This window comes from Triturus cristatus, chromosome 7, assembly GCF_964204655.1.
Source record: "Triturus cristatus chromosome 7, aTriCri1.1, whole genome shotgun sequence".
Taxonomy (NCBI): Eukaryota; Metazoa; Chordata; class Amphibia; order Caudata; family Salamandridae; genus Triturus; species Triturus cristatus.
Window position 1 is genome coordinate 1090529876 of NC_140590.1, and position 14871 is coordinate 1090544746.

A 14871-nucleotide genomic window follows, 5' to 3' on the forward strand; every position below is an offset into this window, starting at 1 on the left:
TTCGTCGCTGTGCATTGATATGTTCTCGGCACTTGCGATATAAAGACCCAGAAAAAAACGTGCAACCTTCACATCATAGGCTCTCTTGAAAACACGCCGGTGGCGGAAGGTGAGCAGAGACGCTTGTTTGTGCAGCGGCGGGTAGTCATCACTGGGCGGTGGGAGGGGATGGTGTATAGCAGCTTGGGTGCGCAGGGGCAGGCAGTGATGAAGGCGTGTGCAGTTGTATGTACTCTGCCATTACTGATTCTAAACTATGTTTCAGATGAGCGAGCTTGAGGGCTAGAGTATGTCCCAGCACGTGGTTGGAGACACACCGGTGGCGGAAAGGTGAGCTGTGAGGGTTTTGTCCGCAATCTCGGAACTCACTCTCCCTCTCCATCTCTTCCTTTCTCTCTCTCATATTCTTTTTCTCTTTCTCTCTCTCTTCCTCTCTCTCTCACACTTTCTCTCTTTCTCTCTCTGTTCCTCTCTCACACAATTTCTCTCTTTCTCTCTCTCTTCCTCTCTCTCCCTCTTTCTCTCTTTCGCTCTCTCTTCCTCTCTCTCACTCTTTATTTCTCTATCTCTTCCTCTCTCTCTCTCACTCTTTCTCTGTTTCTCTCTCTCTTTTGATGGACTCATAACACACAATCTTACCTTACTTTTTGTCTTGCAGGATGTGATTCACAGATTGTCACGGGATGACACGCCGTGGCTGTACCTACTTTTAATTTGTTGTTTTGTATAAATAAAATGTTTTATATGTAAATCCATAGATGACTATGATTCTCAATTGTCCAACCTCACATGCATCTTGACTTATATAATTGTACGACATCAGCCAATTTGTTATGTTCCAGATTTAGAAAGGTTGCTATCACATTTGTTTGTGAGGGGTGGACATGGGGGGTCGCGACTCCAAACTTTTTTTTTCAAACGTTCATTTTCATTAATTTTCATTAATTTTCTTTTAAAGGGGAAGGGGGCAGCGTGGCACCCCTCCCAGGCCACTTCTGGCTCCAGGGACCCCATCCCCCTAGGGCCTGGCCTCTCTGTTGGGGACTGTGGGGGGAGCCCCAATGTCCCCACGTTCTCCCGGCTCCCCGACTCCTACGGAAGCCGGCATTGCTTTTGGTCAACAGGAGCTGCTAACATGCAGCTTCCCTTGCCCAAAATTAATTCTCCTTCCTTTATTAAAGCAAGACAAGGTTTTCCTCCTCTTGCTTCAACAACGCAAACTAGGGTTTGCTATCACTGGGTGGAAGCCATGGTCATGCCCTGTCATAGCAAATGGCAATGTCCCGGAGATGCACACCCTTGGACATTGCAGGAGCCGGCCCTGGGAGGTGGCTATCCCTAAGGCCATCAAGCGCTGCAGGAGGGGGAAGGCATGACCCCCCTCCCTCTATTTTCAAAGCCCTGGGAAGGAGGTGGTCCCCGGGTCTTCGGGTGCCCACGAGGCCCACCCTGCATATTTAATTAAAGCCCCAGAGGGTGCAATCCCTGGGACTTGGGGTGGCCTCAGAGGCCCCTGAACAATTACAAAACAAGCCCCGGGGAGGTGGCAATCCCTTGTGCTGCGGGAGGGCCGTGTGCCCTTCCGCACCTAATTTACATGGGAGGTGGTGGTCCCCAGGGCTGCAGAGGCCCCTCAGGCCCCAGCAATATAATTATAGGATTGCCCCCGGAACCTGGCCCAACCGGGGGATCATTTTAATGAAGAGGGAGCCCCCGCTTCATTTTTTTTTTTTTCCGGATTTGAGCACCGAATGCTCATTCTGATTAAGCCTGGGCAAAGCACTACGCTACGCTCAGGTAGTTTGCGAAGTTTGCGCTACTTCGCACTACGCGAATTGCACGTAGCACAGTGCAAACACGTGTAGCGTAGTGTTGCGTAGTGCAGCGGTCCTTTTTTGCTTGCTCGCGGTCCTCAACGTCAAGTTGGCGACCGCGAGCAAGCAAAATGACATCCCGGCGAGACTTTTTCCTTGTTCGCGATCAGCAACATCTAGTTGGCGATCGCGAGCGTGGAAAATAATCCTCCTGGCGAGATTCTCAAGGCGAGGAGGTCAGGTTTCTCATTGCGAGTGGTCGCGTATGCTCGCGACCGCTCGCGATGAGAAACTACCAGTCCGCGTTGAGAAAGCTGCCGCTCGAGTAAAAATCTACTCGAGCAGCAGAAAACTACAGCTCGCACTGTGCAAGATGCTGTTTTCAATGATTGCACAGTGCCGGTTGCTTGTCCGCACTGTGCAATCATTGAAAACGACATCTTGCACTGTGCGAACAGGGTACTACGCAGTTCACGAAGTGCTACGCGTAGCTCGCGTAGTGCGAAGTGCACTTTGCGTAGCTTCGCATAGTGCTACTTCGCGAACTACGCCCTGGGTCAATTCTGATGCTTTATTTATAAAAAAAAAATGTTTAGGCCTGTGGCCCTAGCAGTTCTAGGGTGTCACGGTGTTTCTACCCTGCCCCCTTTTCTTCTCTTTTAATCTTTTTTCGCCTGTTTTCTTGTAACTCGGTTCTACCGAGTCACAAGATGACTGCCAACACTTCCTGGTTTGGAGTGTAGCCAACGACAGTGAAGCCCGTGGTCGTGGCACCCAATCACAGTGAAGAACGCAGTCGGGAGGGTGCGCGAACCCACCACTGCCACAGATACAGAAACTTTTTTTTTTTTATTCCTCAGCAACTACTGAACGAATTTACACCTTTTAAAAAAAAAAAGGTTGCTTTCTGAACCAAGCTCTACCTTTGTGCCAAATTTGGTGTAAGTCCATTCAGCAGTTCGGGCTGTAGCCTGTAATAAAATTTCCTATGGAAATTACAATAGAGAAAACACTTTTTGGGACCCCTGTTTTTTCTCAGCCCTCGCTTGACAAATCACCCCCAAAGTTTCAGGATAGGAGCTGACCTGGATAGACCTTTTTGGGGAGAATTTCGCGAACATTTGTCGAACGATGCTAAAGTTATTAGCAAATCAAAAAATGCTTTTGCTATGGAAACTAGGTTCTAACTATAACTACCTACTGGCGACCGCCAGTAGGTAATATATACACACAGATATATCCAATTATCCAGATATATACATATATATACATACATACATACATACACATGTGTGTATATATATATATTTTTCTTTATAGGACTTAGCCACACATCATCCATTTCTTGGATACAGACGAAAACTGACCCAATGTTCAGTTCGTACATTTTTATTTCATCTCACGCACCTCTGGCACATCGCGTTTCGACCTTCAAGAGGTCTTGTTCACATGAACAATATATGTTTATATAATTTATATATATTACCTACTGGCGGTCGCCAGTAGGTAGTTATAGTTAGGACCACGTTTCCATAGGAAATCCGCAACATTCTATTTTGAATAACTTTGGCGCCGGTCGACGAATCCTCGCGAATTTTTCAAAATAGGTGGGGCGCTACGCTCCGCTCCTACCCTGAAAGTCTCGGGGGGATTCGTCAAGCAGGGGCTGAGATAAAAGGGGGGTCCCAAAACACATTTTTCCCATGCATTTTTCCATAGGACCTTTAGACACAGCTACAGCCCGAACGGCTGAACAGAATTACTTGAAATTTGGCAGAGAGGTAGCCATAAGGTCAAGGAAGTGCCTTTTGCAGGTCTGGTGTAAATCTGTTCAGTATTTCCTGAGAAAATAGCATTTAAAAGCATATATATATGTGGGCGGAGCCTAACCACAAATCTCATCCTGAGATCTGATTGGCTGTCAGCACTTCATCCAAGAAGTGTTGGCAGCCATCTTGGGACCAATATACATGATAGCACCTCATTAAAAAGCATTGTAGTTAATAGAAGGTTTTAAGACTTTAGTTACATTATAAATCATTTGTTGATGGTACCATACTCATTTTAGGAATTGTGGTATGTTCTAAGGTGATTTCACCATGTGAAAAAGCCTTCTGCTGGGATATCATGATTGAGAGAAAAATATTTTCTCATGCTTTTACCACAGAGGTTTGGAAGGTGATCTATAAGCTAAACTGAGAGCTTATTTTCTGTAAATTCACATTATCTTTCTCAGTCATGTGAGAATGAAGTCTGACATTCTCAGTAAAACATGTACATCCAACAAGGGCAGAGACTGTCAGTTGATTCCTTTGTGTTCTACTGCAGCTTCCCAGAGTGTTCCAAAGAACTACTAGAGCGCTAACAGTCCTACCTATGATAAACGTATGGCACACCTGAAGCCATCTTGCTTGGAATAAAGTGGTAACTCTTAAAACATTTAATTTCAAAAGGAACAAAATGAGGGGGTTCATTTTTCCATAAAAAGTATGATTAGTGCTGCAGAAAGAAAAATTAGGGCACATTTTGAGTGACTTCTCAAATCCTCTTCTATTTCATTAAAAAATTCTGACATGCAGACTGAAACATGCACTTTCAATACCAGCAGCAGTTTTCCCTGGTGAGCAGTAGCTTTACTACAGTGATCTAATGAGCAAAAAGAGTGCTAACATTCTGAATTTATGGCAAATGTGTGACACATCTGAATGCCTTCTTGATGGAATCAAAGTAAAAAACTGAAAGTATTTCCTACTGAGGAGACTGCAGTAAATGAGGAAATTAGGAAACTTCATAACAAATAAGTCTCCCAAGATGGCCACCAGAGACAAAAGAGCCCAAATGTAGCCCAAATATCACCCAGATGTAGCCCAAGTATAGCCCAATGACAGAATGTCCCAGAATGTTCTTAAAAATAACTAGAGCGCTTACTGTCTTCATTATGACAAAAGTATGGCACACCTGAAGCCATCTTGATTGGAATAAACTGGTAACACTTAAAACATTTAATTTAAAAAGGAACACAATGAGGGGGTTCATTTTGCCATAGAAATTATGATTAATGCTGAAGAAAGAAAATGAGGGCACATTTTGAGTGACTTCTCAAATCCTCTTCTATTTCATTAAAAAATTCTGACATGCAGACTGAAACATGCACTTTTAATACCAGGAGCAGACTTCCATGGTGAACAGTAGTTTTACTACAGTGATCTAATGAGCAACTAGAGTGCTAACATTCAGAATTTATGGCAAATGTGTGACATATCTGAATACCTTCATGATGGAATCAACGTAAAAAACTGAAAGCATTTCCTACTGAGGAGACTGCAGTACATGAGGAAATTAGGAAACTTCATAACAAATAAATCTCCCAAGATGGCCACCGGAGACAAAAGAGCCCAAATGTAGCCCAAAATCACCCAGATGTAGCCCAAATATAGCCCAATGACAGAAGTGTGCAAAACACTTATTATTTAGTGTTTTTGCAGTGTTATATAGTGCAGACTTGTCAGGTATTGGAGTGCTTTACATGAGCATTGGTTACATCACACAAGCACAAATTCATTTTGGTTGTAGACATGGGGAGACTAAGTGATTTGACCAGAATCACAGAATGTCGAGCTGAAGCAGAAACTTCAACCTGGTTCCCCAGTTGCAAAGTCTGCAGTTCTGGAAGTAACAAAAAAACAACGTAAGAGTGACACCACATCCTCTCCCCTAAGTGCAACATTTAATCAAGTGGTCAACTGGATAAAAAAACATAAAGATATCAAATAATTTAAAAGTGCTTTGTCGCTATTTGAAAACTCAGACAAAATGTCCTTATTTTAGTCTTTTAGAGCACTAACCATAATTTTGATGCCAATAAGACCCTCTCATATATGTAATTTCTAAAGGAAATGCTCTAGGTATTACAGTTTTGATTACATCAAGATGATGTCAGGCGTTCCACACTTTTGTAATAAATATAGAATGTTAGCAATCTAGTTGTTCATTGGGATACTGTTGAGAGGCAAAGGCCAGGGGCACGGACTCTGAAAATTGAAGGCAGGTAGGAGAGTGCAAAGGCAACAATTTAACCACACTGAGCAGGCAGGAAGGGCCGTGGAAGCACAACAGACTATGGAGGGCAGTGGAAAGGGGGGCAGGGGCAACAAACCAACAATACAGGACTTGCAAGAGAGGCTGTTGGAGGGAAGATCTATTACGGGTCAAGGAAGCTAGAGGCGGTCCCCAGAGCCCCGGGAGCCACCACAGAACTGAGCAGGAGAGTGAGTCAGGGACAAAAGGGGCACCTTAATTTGAGCCGGGGTGCCTAGGAACGCTTGCTCCAAAAATGAAGAAAACAGACATATGAGACATGGAATTGGTGGCAGAATACAATGGCAGTTTAATGAGAAGATACAACTTCAAAGAAACCGCAGAATAGAGACATAAAGTACAAAATACAGAATCCAGATAATCATACAGCTGTCATGATATTCTCTGTATCTCAATTAATGTACTGACAGAGAGAGAGAGAAAACACATCTATAAATGCATCATGAGAAACAAGTTACACCAAGGAAAATGTTACCTAGGAACACTCACGTTTACTCTTAGAGCAAGCATTCCTGCAATTACAATACAAAATCTTTTAAATGCAAAAGTAAAGAGAACAATGGTTAAACATAACATGACATTTCATATAGGTAAAATAGAATAAGATACTTCAAGCAAAGCAGAGCAAGACATTTTAAGCAAAGGAAGACAAGAGCTCCCAGCTCTTGGGGAAAACCTGCACAGCCTGTTAACCTACATACAGACGGCGAGGTAGTCCGTCGATATCTGTGGGTGCTCCCTTTTTATATCATTTTGTGGGCTCCTTTGCACGCTACATCTACCTACGTATGCTACCCAAAAGCTTCGTCTGCAGATTTTACCAGATATTTCGTCATTTACCCACTTAATGCTGACAATGGACTGGGTGAAAAGGTCAGTCTCTCAGGCCAATCGCTTATCGTAAGTTCCATAGAGCAAGCAGAAAATAATGGGTATTGTACGGGAATTCAATATATTCATGTACAAAATCTCCTCAGTTCTCCTAACTTGACGCTCTGCGGTTGCCACTTCCTTAAAAGCGGGAAACCTGCCCAGGAAGCAAGTACCAGTCCAGGATGCAGCCTACTGTATGTCGACAGCTTCAGTGGGATGTTGAACTTTGATACCGAGCACGGAGCACTCGGGTAGGGTGGGGGCTACTAGTTTGGAGCAGAAGGCCTCGCAGACCTGCCTTCAGACTGCTATACACTAAAATTGCAGAGCTATGGTCAATTTAACAAAGAGGCCTACATATTGAACAGAAGGGCCTACACAGGGGTTTTATGCTGGCTGAGTGGTAAGGATGTCTCAGGATAATTATATAGCAACACAGGACCCGCTGGTCAATTTAATACGGCCTACAAATGCGGCTGGCAGGGCAAGGACAAGGGTCTCATACTTCAGGTGTGGACAGAACGGGCCAGGGGCCCCCTGTGATACAAAATCTACCCTCCTTCAAGGCTGTGGCAATGTAATAGACCATTGTGGGCAGAAGGAAGAGGCAATGGTAGTACAACCATACATGCCAACAGACCCGATTCAGCCAGGAAACGTCCAATGTTTTTAAGCTCAAATGGGCTTTATTTGATCTGTCTCCTGTCTACAATATCCTCTTTTTCAATGTAACTCAAAGGGGAAAATCAATACCCCAGTTTTTTTTCAAAATCTCCCTCTTACCAAGTTCAAAATGTTCGCAAGTATGGTACATTGGATCATGGAAGGAAATGGGATAGGGACATGGACTTGGATAACAGAGGACAAGAGGGACATGGAGAGGTGCACCAAACTGACCCTGCAGGGCAGGCATCAGGGTTTGCAGCAGCACAATACACCACACAGGGCATGCAGGACGGGAGTGCAGCACAACAATCCATAGAAAGCAAGAGGGAGGGGACAGGACCATGCACATGGACAACAGAGAACAGAGGGGCAAGAGGCAATGGTAGCTAGCTGACCATAATGGACAGACAGGAGAGAAAGCTGCAGCATTACAGACCATAAAGGGCAGGAGGGACGGATCAGGGGCATTACAATGGAACAGACAAGCCAGGAGGGAGGGAGTAGGGGTCTTCACATGTAAACAGAGGGCTGGGGGCAAGGGGGCAGAGCAGGAGCAGCAGGATAGCCATGGAGGTCAGGCAGGATGGGCACTAGAAGCAAGACACACCATGAAGAGCAACAGTGAGACTGTGATGGCATACACACAGACCATGGAGGGAAGGTGGGAGGGGGTCAGGGGCAGCTAACTGACCACACAGGGAAGGTGGGAGGGGCCATGGCAGCACAGAAGACCAATGGCTATGATGGGCAAGAAGGAGGGTGCAGGGGCATGCACAAAGGACGATGGAGGATAGAAGGGAGGGTCAGGACCTGTGCACAGACAAGAAAGTTCAGGGGAAGGGACCTCACAACAGACCACACGGGGCAGGCAGGAGGAGCAGTTGCAGCACAACAGACCAGGGAGGGCAGAAGGGTGTGGCAGTACAATGGACCATGTAGGACAGGAGGAAGAGGATAGGGGCATGGCATGTGGACAGGCAGGGTGGAGGTGGCAGGGACAGGTTACAGTCATCTGACAATGCTAGGCAGGTGGGAGGGGAGTGGCAGCTCAACAGAACACTCACAGTAGATAGGAGTGGCAGGTCCATGGGACATGGTGGGCAAAAAGGATGGAGCAGGGGCATGCACAAAGACATCGGAGGGCAGGGGGAAGGAGAATAGGGGCAGCAAGCTAAGCACAGAGTTTAAGCAGGAGGTCAATGATGGGGCATAGAATTGGGCAATGGAGGGCAGGAGGAGTGGAATGGTACATCATACTAAATTGAGGGCAGTGGCAGCACATCAGACCATGCATGGCAGGAGGGAGGAGGCTATTCCATGGATTCACACAACAGAGGATAGGGAGGAGGGGGATGGGGCAGCAAGCTAACTGTTCAGAGAAGGCGGGTATTAGGAACTTTATTGTTTTTAAAACATTGAGTCTGTGCGAACTACTTAAAATATGAACAAGTATGCAGCATAATCTCACTTTTATTCAGGAAGAAGAGGACGTTTGTGACTGTGACTCCGGGCTCACTTGGCAGAAACACCCCCTGACCCTCCACCCCCTATCGCAAAATGTAATGCCCGTGAAAAGGGTAGGTGAACACAGTGTTATATAGAACATAGTCCTGAGAGCACGATTGAAAATGAAAACTAGATGTAGTGTATGGTATAAACTATGCACCAAAAAGTGTGATATAAGATGAACCGGGCGTGAAATATAATATGCAATACATTGTGCGCAATGACAGATTCATTGGAGAGCGCGAGATAGCACAGGCACTAGCGCGTGCTATGCGATATGCGCCTTGGAGTGTAATATGCACAGGGCAGTGTTGTGTAACCTAACTAGTCTCTAAAGTTGTAATATAAAATATGTGCTGGGGAGTGTAACGTTGCATATGCACTGTGACACAGATATGGATCGCAGATTGTAATATGTATGGCATAGCACTGTGCGTTATAACATAGGCATCGAGGAAGGCACGTTAGATGGGGCAATATAACCCGTGCGAAGACAAGTGTGGCATGACATATTCACGGGGTGGTGTTACAGTGCACATGGGCTAGAGAGTGTCATAGCATATGCACTAGCTAGTGGAATACAACACAGAGGTGTGTGGCACTCGGCAGGCAATGGTGGGTGTAATACAGCATTGGGCTCTGTCAGGAGCGCGCTGTGACTCTCAAGTGATGTTCGTCCCCTTTCCAGAGAGTAAAATAAAAAGTATTACACATCCGGCAGTGGATGTGTGTTTTATTAACCGTGAGGGGGGTTTCTTGCATAGTTTTGGTCGAATTTTTGTCGAATCCCCTTTGAATGGCTTGGTGTGCATGTGTATTAAATGTGCCCGTCAATAGCTACCCATGTTTGTATTAATAAACGACAAGGGTGTCTACCGGGATTAGGCACGGTAGGGCATCAGACATGTCAGAGCTTCACTAGTAGTGTAAATACATTCCACGTGGATTCATTGCATGCATAGTCGCCTTTTAATGAATGTCCCGCAAATCGTCATGGTGATAGGTACGTACGGTTTGTCCAGCATGTCCTAGGTGTGTCTATAAATAAATATTTTTTTAAAATAATAAAAAACAGTGGCCGGCCCTAGGGATTGGGGTCAAAAAAATATAATTAGGAGACAGGCCCTGGGGGATGGGGTCATCAGGGCCAATAAATTAGAATAAGAAGGGGAACCACACAGCCCCCCTTCTTAAAAAATTAAAATAAATAAAAGACTGGCATCGTGCCGGAGGCCATGCCCCCTCCGTGCAGCACTCTGCAAACGCACCCCCAACAGGCATCTCCAGTATGCGCCAGGGAGCTGCGCTGCAGACAGGTGTTCTGAGGCCAAGCCCCTTTTTACACCTCTCTGCAACGCAGCTCTGTGGCGCTTACTGGAGGTACCTAGTGGTCTAGTTTGACCCTAGGGACCCTTAGGATTCAAGGGGACTTAATCTCTCAACTTAGAACAGCCACAGGGCGCGTTTACACAGTGGTGAAGGGAGGGGACGGGGCCTGAGGTGACGTGTGCAAACACGCACTATGGCACGTTTTAAATTGGGGATATAATTTCCCTTCATTACTGAGGGCCCCTGGGGGCTAACTAGCCCACCAAGTGCTTCCAGTAAGCGCCACTGAGCTGCATTGCAGAGAGGTGGTCCAGGCCGTGCCACTTTTTACACCTCTCTGCAACACAGCTCTGTGGCATGTACTGGAGGTACCTAGTGGGCTAGTTGGACCCTAGGGACCCTCAGGATTCAAATGAACTTAATCTCCCAACTAAAAATGGACACAGGGCGTGTTTACACAGTGGTGAAGGGAGGGGACGGGGCCTGAGTTAACGTGTGCAAAAACGCCCTTTGGCCTGTTTTAAGAGGTAGTTTTAATCCCCCTGCCCTATTATATACTAGGGGCTTACAGAGGAGGTCATGCTAATCACAGGGGGACCCCAACGCATAATGTTCCCTAGTGTATGTAGGTGTTTTCACTGTATTCTAAGTGTCTTTTAACATAGCACTGGCTCTAGGACTGGCTAGTTACCACCAGTATCCGTCTGAAAAAGTTGAGGGTACGGGATGATTTTGCAACAAGGCTTCTTTCTGGTCTTCTTTTTGTTCTTTCTGCACGTTATCCTTCTTCCTGCACTTATCTTCGTATTTGAGGACTTTGGTTGCTTCTTTCTGCACTTCTTTTGTTTCTTTCTGTGCATTTTTTCTTCTTTCTTCACATGTCCTATCTCTGTAGGCATAGTTAGAAATTAGCATTTAAAAAACCTTTGAAATTCACAGAAAAAACCATAGGTTTCAGGCACGTTATAGTTAGGAATTAGCATTTAAAAAACCTCAGAAATTCACTGAAAAAACCATAGGTTTCAGGGGTGTTATAGTTAGCTGGACTTTTCACTTGTACAAAACCATTGAAATTCCCCCGTTATAGTTAGTTCAGCTAACTATAACTCGCGCGCCCGCAATGCACTGCTGATGACGTCACATATTACATCACTCATGACATGGTCAGTGACATCACTCATGACATCACTGATGACATCTCAAATGACATCACTGATGACATCACTGATGACATCATCCTTGTGATAGAGTGGCAGACCTCCTCTCACCCTAATATAACCTTTGATACACACATTCAAAAATAGAGACTAAAATTTTCAAAACAATGGACATACCAATACCAGTTACAACAACCTCTTCAGTAATTCTAAGATCCACATACACATCCACACATTCACCAACAGTCCTATACAGTCACTCATACATGTACTCCCTCATCATATGTACTCATGCACCTATACATCCTGTTACACAATGCCACTCATCCATAGAGTTACTCACACACATAGTCACTCATGCTAATAAAGAATCAAACATACATTTACTTGCATATACAGTTATACACACACCACCACACTTACTTCTACGGAAACTTACACATACTTAGTCTTTTAAACAATCACTTATAGAAACACATACTTATTCATACAGGAACTCTTTCAATCTCTCACTCTCACATATACTCACATATATACACCAATAGTCACATATACTAGTTTAAAACATATGTAGTTACTCATAAAGACACTATTGAGACAGTCATTCACTCACTAACACACCCATACACACACTCATCCACCCATACAGTCCTGCACACATGCTGTGTTCAACACATACAAACAGTGAGTCACTCATTCATGCACCTATGCACTACGTAATACCCCCCACCGAACCATGCAGACACTCAGACTGATACTCAAAAAACCAACTAATAACCTATATAGACACCCATGTAGCTACTCACCAACCCATGCAGCCACTTATACACAAAGTGAGAGACTGATACAGATATTTACATATTTAAACATTACTCACTAAGCCATGTATTCACTATGATACACTTAATCAGTCAGTTACACAATCAATTTTTCAAAAACAAATCATCCATTTAGACACTTATATACCCATTTATTCTTCCATCGACCTTGAGATATACATATATAAAACATATTTAATTTTCAGAAAAACACACATTCACTGGATGATGTCATCAGTGATGTCATCAGTGATGTCATTTGAGATGTCATCAGTGATGTCATGAGTGATGTCACTGACCATGTCATGAGTGATGTAATATGTGACGTCATCAGCAGTGCATTGCGGGCGCGCGAGTTATAGTTAGCTGAACTAACTATAACGGGGGAATTTCAATGGTTTTGTACAAGTGAAAAGTCCAGCTAACTATAACACCCCTGAAACCTATGGTTTTTTCAGTGAATATATATATATATATATATATATAGTATGATAGTAACATATACACATACGCTTGTGCCGTTTGGGAACCTGCTGGTGACCTGACACCCCTGGCGAGCTGAGTAGAGAGTTGCTGGCACCCACTCCTGCTCCGGCTCCTGCTTCCCGGTCACCCGTTGACTAGAGGAGAGGAGGAGGGAGGAGCAGAGAAGAACTCTCAGCGCGAGTTGGTATCAGCGCTATTGCAGGCAAGCGAGGTGTGGTGTCCAGACAGGAGCGGAGCAGCGTGGAGCATCGACGAGGCACCCCACCTAGGGCAAATTGGGCAGATTGAGTGCTGACTTGGGCTGGATTGGTGCTTGAAACTGGAGCTTTGAGAGCGGGGAGCAGTGCTGGTGCTCGGTGTTGCCTGGTGCTGCCTGTCAAACGCTCCCTGCTCCCCTGCTCGTTGCCCATGGTCCATAGCCCATCACCCCTTAAAAACTCCCTCCTCCCCCGCTCTCACAGCCTTCACGGAATAGGAACGGAGACCAGAGAACAGGGTAGAGACCAACAAACCAAACGTCCCGCATCGTATAGCAGGTGGAGGCTCTCTCACCACTTGAGCCTGGTGTCCCTGGGTTGCTGTTCGCAAAAGGAGTCGCCGGACGGGACTGCAGGTCCCAGGAGCCCTTGAACTGCAGAGCGCCGCAGCTGTGTAGCGGCCCGCCTTCCCGCCATCCCGCCCACTAACGGAATAAACGGACCACCCCTATTTCCTATTGGCTCCTGACCTGGCCAAATAGTACCAGTACCAGTACCAGCGGAGCGGGACGCCACGCGGGACGCCCAAGACGAAGCCCGGACAAAGGGCGGACCGTTTGAGGCCGTCAGAGGCAGAAGGAGGCTGGGCTGGGCCACGTCCTTTGCTTCTGCTAGACCTGTGAGTACATATTCCGGTTTCGTACCCACTAAACTATGTCTACCCGTTCTGGTAAACTGTTAAGGAATGAAGGCGTAAGGGGGCCAAATGCAGCAAGCCCCATTATTGGAACTATGGACCGCTTCATTACCAGGGTGGCGGCGGTGATTGATAAGGAGATTGCAATGTCTGAGCGGCGTTTATCTGAGGTCTACCTCCCTTCGAGACGTTCATCCCTGGGGGGCGATGCTCAATCATCACTTATAACTGCCAGCACCCAGTTCCAGGGCGATACTGCGCCTAGTGTTTTTGGTACTTCCTCAAACCCACCCCAGTTGGTTGACATTGAACAAAATATAGGCAGGCTAGAAAGTTTGGCTGCTCTTTTTCCAATAGTCACCATGGAGCCTGATGGTCTTGGTAAACTGATTGCATCATCTTCCATCAATGTCCCAAGTGAAGCCACTAGTGTTGTGGAACCTTTATTTTCGTCCACCTCGCACTTGGGATTACCAGAAGGGGAGATAGTTAGGTCCCCCAATAATTCCCAAACAACCATCATTAGACAGGAGAATAGGCCCTTAAGCAAAAAGGTTTGTAAACGTAAAAGGGGCTGCCCAGTTAGACAGGCCGTGCTTTATCAAAATTCAAGAAAGCCTTTTGGTGTGGGTATGAGAACTACAAGGGCCAAAGCTATAGTGAATAAACTGGCCATACCCAGGGATGTTGTAAACTCTCCTGAGGAGCCACACTCTGGCCCAAATAGTGCGAAACTTTTAAAGTTTACGGACTTAGCGACGGTAGAAAATATTCTTGAGAAGGTCTATAGACTCTTGAATCCGTTGCTAACTCAAGTTAAAGGCCTTGGGGATAGGATTGACAAACTCGAGCAATCAACCCTTGACGGCTTTCACTCACTTAAAGTAGCAGTTAAACAAACAAGTAGAGTGACCGAAGCTAAGAACCTGGTTGCAAGCGGGAACGTGCCTTCATCTCAGCGAGCTTCTAAGCATCCACTATGCTGTGAGAAGGGAGCTTCTAATAGCCCATCTTCCCTAGCTTCCACATCTATTCCAAGTCCCAAAGCAGGACTTCAGCAAAAGGGTCCTCAAACCCAGATAGAGCCCGATAAAAATAAGCCTAAGTCTCCCCGACAGAAGCAGCCACAGGTAGTGAGTGGCATAATGGAAATTCCTAAAAAACAAGGGGCATGTACCAACTCTAGCAGGTTAGCCTTAGAGAAATCCCCTAGGTCCGTCCCCCATCCTA

At 45.7% G+C, this 14871-nt stretch overlaps 1 protein-coding gene across 2 annotated transcripts in view; it reads right to left on the minus strand.

Moving 5' to 3' along the window:
* Positions 1–14871, minus strand: part of LOC146811144 (uncharacterized) — a 217621-nt gene that overhangs the window by 23778 nt on the left and 178972 nt on the right. Inside the window, exon 9 of one of the 2 annotated variants that reach the window (XR_014966688.1) lies at positions 6402–6424. The exons of the other annotated variant lie outside the window; for it this stretch is intronic. The gene's annotated coding sequence lies outside the window, so the exon portion shown is untranslated. The remainder of the gene's footprint in view (positions 1–6401; positions 6425–14871) is intronic. 2 annotated transcript variants of the gene reach the window in all.